This window comes from Branchiostoma lanceolatum, chromosome 1 (genome assembly GCF_035083965.1).
Source record: "Branchiostoma lanceolatum isolate klBraLanc5 chromosome 1, klBraLanc5.hap2, whole genome shotgun sequence".
NCBI classification, from domain to species: domain Eukaryota; kingdom Metazoa; phylum Chordata; class Leptocardii; order Amphioxiformes; family Branchiostomatidae; genus Branchiostoma; species Branchiostoma lanceolatum.
The window spans coordinates 37,503,855-37,509,835 of record NC_089722.1 but is presented as its reverse complement, the minus strand read 5'-3'; the positions used below and the strand labels follow the sequence as shown (position 1 = coordinate 37,509,835).

General features: G+C 41.1%; 1 long non-coding RNA gene across 1 annotated transcript; it reads right to left on the bottom strand.

Annotated features, from left to right (window-relative positions):
• Positions 1-904: 904 nt before the first annotated feature.
• LOC136421664 (uncharacterized) lies at positions 905-4,330 on the bottom strand. Its single transcript, XR_010753486.1, has 2 exons — positions 3,105-4,330; positions 905-1,659 (listed from the first exon to the last, which is right to left on the bottom strand). It is a non-coding gene; the product is annotated as an uncharacterized lncRNA (long non-coding RNA).
• Positions 4,331-5,981: the final 1,651 nt, after the last annotated feature.

Genomic DNA, 5,981 nt, shown 5'->3' with positions numbered 1-5,981 from the left:
GACGTAATGGGGGTACGGCCCACTCAGCAATGACCAATCAGAGAACGTTACCATTGGTTACAAAATGGCGGACGCCGGCAGAACTTTTGTAAATCGTCGCTTTTCATTTCTTTTAAAGCCTCTTCCTGTGTTCCTACAGTCAGAGAATTAACAGAAACAACGTTTTCGGATAGCTTATGCTTGACACATATATATATATATATATTACTTGATAGTCGTACAAAACTGTAAATACAGAGTTTCAGAAGACATTCAGCGTCTCATTCAGAGCCTATGTTGCCAAAGTTTGGGATGCTAACGTACATCGCAAGTGAAAGAAACGAGAGCTGAAAAGCAAAGGGGGAAAGGTATGCTCTGAGCAAATGTGCATAAGGCACAGAGGCGCATTATGGGCGAAAACAGACGTGACAAACTTCCTGTCTACGGAAGGTTACAAGAAACGACAAGAGCGGCACATGGGGCAGTATTTCGAATCGCGTGAAAAGGGACAGTTTGTTCAGAGGTGTACTACGGTGCATTAGAGAAGTGCAAGATAAAGTAGGGCTGAGGGAGCCTAAACAACATGCACCATGCTGGATGCACCTTTTGTTTGATCGAGATGAAATGTTGGACCATGTGAAGTCATTGCCATGTGGTAGTAAGGTAATTCAAAACCGATCCCTGCAGTATCTGTTTCTACGAAAGGGTAGGCTGCAGGTTGCAGTGCACTAGTGGGATGATTCAGCTGTCATGTGTTACCCAGTTTAATACTGGTTACAATGCTCCTGTTTGCAGTGATTTACACTGTTGATATTTGGTTACAACAGTAAAAGTTTATTTTCCAAAGCAGTTATTCTGCATGTACTCATTCACAATGTTGTGATTAACGATGTAATATTGGATCATCAAGTGCAAAACAAACCTCCACAATTTCTAACAGAAATGTATCATTATTCAACATGTTCCATGCACACAATTTACACCTCATGTACATGTATTCAACATGATTGAATGAGCGAGCCCCTAATTGTTAGTGCAGACTGATTCAAGGAACAAAAAAACACATTAAACAGGCTAAGTATAGGTTGTTGCCATGCTATTTCACAGAGTAGAATATTATAAATGAAGATTGGAAGATCTAAGAATATCAAACTGTACACAAGTAAATTGACATGGATATATTTCTTCACTTCTTTAATTAAACACTAACATTAGGTAAATAAAAGTACATAATCTAATCTGACTATTTATAATGAATGTAATCTTTCAGGATAATGCTTTGAAATTCAGCTTTAAAGGTGAACTTTAAAATTGATGGCAAAAACGTAAACCATCTATGACTTGTCTATATTTTGCTTTCCAACAAGCAATTTCAGCTCCAAATATAGTACATGCCATTTATTCTGACCTCAGCAAAATAAAGGCATAACTGTATAACATAAATGTATTTCATGTCATTAAATAAATGTTTGTGAATCAGAACATTTAAGGTCACATGGCATCAGAAATAACATGATTAAAGCTGTCCATCAAAGTATGCTTGTATTGCCATTGGGAGTGGTGACATTCTGAATTATCACAGGTCCTTGGCTACAGTCTGAAGAGCTTTACTGTCCTTTCTGCAGAAGTACTTAGATAAGCAGAGTCCTCAGTGCTGTGTTGACATCCTTGAGAAAAGTCCTACATCAACAGAAAATATTTTGAAGACCTGAGGTCATATGGCAAATATCAATTCATAGGATTCAATACTTGAGATTGCACAATAGCAATTACTGCATAAACAGGGTGGAAAGAAGATAGATACACATTTGTCGTTTAACTTTAACCAAATACATAAGCCTGTATTGTACCACATCATATTTACTGTAAAGTAATTGTGATTGTGAATTTGTAGAATAAATGAAGTATCTTGAACATGTGCTTATTTCATTTCCTTCAAGCATGCAGATACTCTGATTTAAGGATAGATTATGGTGACTGACAGAATTGTCAAATGTCACATAAATGTTCCCAGAATGAAGATTTGCTATTCAATGAGTCATCCAGCTACAATGTATAAGATATACTTAAACTTGGTGGCAGGGTGGACTTGTGTTTAGGGTTGTTGAAGCTAGAAGTGTTGTCTTGGAATCCCTGACAGAACCCCAGAATACACCCTTGTTAAAGGAACTTTACAAATATTTCCTCACTGGACTCAGGTGAAAAATGGAAACCTAACTTTGGCTAGAGATGTTCTTTGGGTAGGCTGATAAAAGGAATTCCCATGCATGTTTGAGGAGAGACAAACCTTAAACCCTTTATTGAGAAGAATGGGGGACCAACCCAGTGAGAGTGGAATAAATCAGTCCAGAAATGTAGCTTGTGCTGCAGTTTACCCAGTATACAAACCTATCTCTAACCTTAATATGTAGTATACATGCACATACACACATATATGCATAGACACACACAATATTTTATGTCATTAACTGAAATGTGTAAGTGCTACAATATAACCTACAGTCTCCCTCCATGTAATGAACACCTAAGACAAAAAGGGAATGGAGTATGTCATTTTTATTTACTTCCTAAGCTAAGATACAATCAGTCCCTATCCCACAGCTTGCACAGCTACACTCTAACTGGCTTTCTGTTCAGACTGTCTACTATTTATGGAACTATTGGGCCATAGCATATCATTACAAAATACCCCATCACAGCAGGTACTTCAATTCCTAATAGGAATTCACAATGAATACAACTTCATCCCTTAATGAATATAAAGCTAAACCCTCCATGATAAATGACAGGAGATAATGTATGGTATTATACATATGAGAAATAAACAAATATGCCAAATGTATACTGCTGCATGGTTGTAATATACAGTACATACATATATACAACAGCAACAAGTTACAGAAATGTTCAATAAACATTTGCTCAACATCCATCCCATCTCCTGTCAGCTAGCTTGTAATACTACTAACTTTATATGTGCAGTGAAATTAAACCTAACAACATGTAGCTTGCCTTTGACAAGCAGAATGGTGTGGTACATAAAGTAGTTGCTGGTTAAGTTAGACTGTTGTTAACCTGTGAGAGGGTCTTAACTATTTAGAAATGGAGGTTTTGACTGTACATACCTTAGGATACCTTAGGAAGACTCGGTGTAGAAGGTTTCTTCTTGCCTATAAGACACCCATACATACATGTACATGTCATTAGAGTTCATGTCATTAAAATTAAACATGTTTTTGACATATTTTTTTTCCCAAGGGCATATACACTTCAGTTCTAGGCTGTAGACTATATAGTCAGTCTGTGTGAGTCAGTCTATAAAACTATAGGCTATAGACTATATAAAAAAACTGTAATAAGCATTCAAACATGGAAAAAGATGCATCTAACTTATTTTGGAGTTTGTCAAAATCTGTCCAGGGAGAATTGCAAGTGTACATTTCTTGTCAAAGACAATACATGCATGTAGTATCAATATCTAGGAACATCACATGTTCCACATTAGGACATTGCAAGGCATATGCCTTTTTGCTTTATCCATTCCCATTTCGTAGATAAATACTTTTTCATTGATAAGGCACATTGGCTGAGAGTTATGTGTACAGTACAGTTATGTGGACAGTTATGTGGACAGTACAGTGCAGAAATAGACGTCAAACAAGGACAACAACAACAGTGCTACAGAGCCCCAGCCTGTAGGCTCTGTAGTACTGTTGTTGTTGTTGTCCTTGTTTAACGTCTATGATCTCTATTTCTGTACTGTACTATACACATAACTGTCCACATAACTGTACAGTGTACTGTACACATAACTCTCAGCCAATGCTATGTTTCAAACTAAATTGCAAGCCAGAGTTGTTACGTGCAGAACCGATAAATAAGCGTTATAATTGCTACTCACCATTTCAAAGCCGCCCTATTGAGACTGTTGGAAAACATTGTTTACACTGTCCTGATTGTGGGTTCCTTGTCTGCATGCATTCCGTTAAGATGCCGTTCAAGAATCACCCGGGCCCGTATCCGAGTCGTGCACGGGAACAAATATTTACCTTCAAGATTGCATTCAGCACAATATTACCCACATTACACTGCTCCCCTGGAGCCATATCCCACAGTTCACTTCTCCTATGTACTGCACTGATAATAATTACATCTTTACCGATGTCCCGAAATACAGTGCAATAAATGTTAAAATGTCGATGGGAGAAAGTACTTAAGGAATCTTGTGCACTTTCTATAACATATGTTGGGATATTAAAGTTGCAATTTGCACGCGTGAGTCGGCCGCAACCCAGACAAGCCCACACACAATTTATCAAATCGGAAACGTATGAGCAACTTACTTCGTTTAGAAAAAAAACCCTGTCTCTTTGCGATCTGTGACCAGTGACTTGAAAAATGTTGGACTTCATTACAAATGTTTGACTTCAATGACCAAATAAAAATGATCGGCTCGATCCCCCGGCCACATGGCCGGAAAACAACACAGTGGTAAGCCACCATGCTGCACGTACAGCTAGCTGTAACCTTTGCCCTCGCTGCGACTGAACCACATTCGTGGTTATGACGTAACAGTTGGTATAACAAAGCCAATAGAAGACGTATAAAAACGTATTTAATAGTTTTTCAAGTGCCAAAGATGACGTGAAGTTCTTTTTTTTGCTGAAATACATAATATTCGATGTACCCCCCCAAACCGCTCCGTAATGGAACGGTCCGAACTGTGTTCCAGCGTTTCGTTCGAGTGTCACAAGCCGTAATTGACCTGAGTTGTTGCAAATACCCCCATTGCATCACGATGCATTGCATTGTATTGTATTGTATTGTATTGTATTGTATTGTATTGTACTTACCGTATTCTATTTAACCAAAGCGGAAGGCTTCCCGGCCTGTTGGGAACACGCATCGGAAGCTCCATGAAGTGTACATCAGTCTTTCTGTGCAACACATCGTTTCATGTACCCACCAGGGCTGTTTTTATGCATCTCTGGCATCTTTTGGTAGGCATATATAGAAGACGCTGTTAAGTGACATACCTACTTATGCATTCATTAGAGGCTGGGCAAACTGATGATGTTCGTCCATCGTAGTCGATGAGAACCTCGACTTCAGTCGTCTTTGTGGGTGCGGGCGCGGCTGATCAGGCCAATTCTAGCACGGAACCACCGGCCGCAGGTGCTGCACTGTAGGCTGGGTTGTGCAGGATTTTCGTCCCTCACCTTCCGTGCCTCCCGCTTGCTGGCAGCCAGGGTGCTTCGGCGGGTCTCGGCGAGCTGTGCACCCAGGTGCACAGCCCCGCGCCACTGGGGCCGGTCAGCTGCGATGACTTCCCAGCTATCCACTGGGATGCTAAGGCTCTTCAGTGTAGCTTTGAGGTTGTCCTTGTATCTGAGTTTGGGGCGACCTAGAGGTCGTTTCCCTACAGCAAGCTCCCCATACAGTAGGACTTTGGGGATACGTTGGTCATCCATACGTCGGACGTGCCCTGCCCATCTGGCTCGGGCCTTCTCCAATAGGGTGTGTACGCTGAGCATGTTCGCACGGGTAAGTACCTCTGTGTCAGGGATGTGATCCTGCCAGCGAATTCTCATCAATCTGCGTAAACATGTTGTATGGAAGTGGTTCAGCTGTCGGGCGTGCCTGCTGTACACCGTCCAAGTCTCACAGGCGTAAAGGAGTGTTGTGACGACGACTGCCTGGTACACCTTGAGCTTAGTGCTGAGACTGATGCCCCTTCTCTCCCAAACAGTTCGTCGTAGTCTCCCGAAGGCACTGCTGGCCTTGGCAATCCGGCAGTTCACTTCTTCATCTATGTTCGAGTGTCGTGACATGGTGCTGCCCAGATAAGTAAACTTGTCTACTGGTTTAAGGACTTGGCCATGAACTGTGATGCTGGGCTGCTTGTAGGTCTTGCCAGGACGTGGTTGGAACATGACTTCAGTCTTCTCAGTGCTGATTGTGAGGCCGAAGTTGTCGCAGGCCCCTGAGAACCTGTCAGGTGA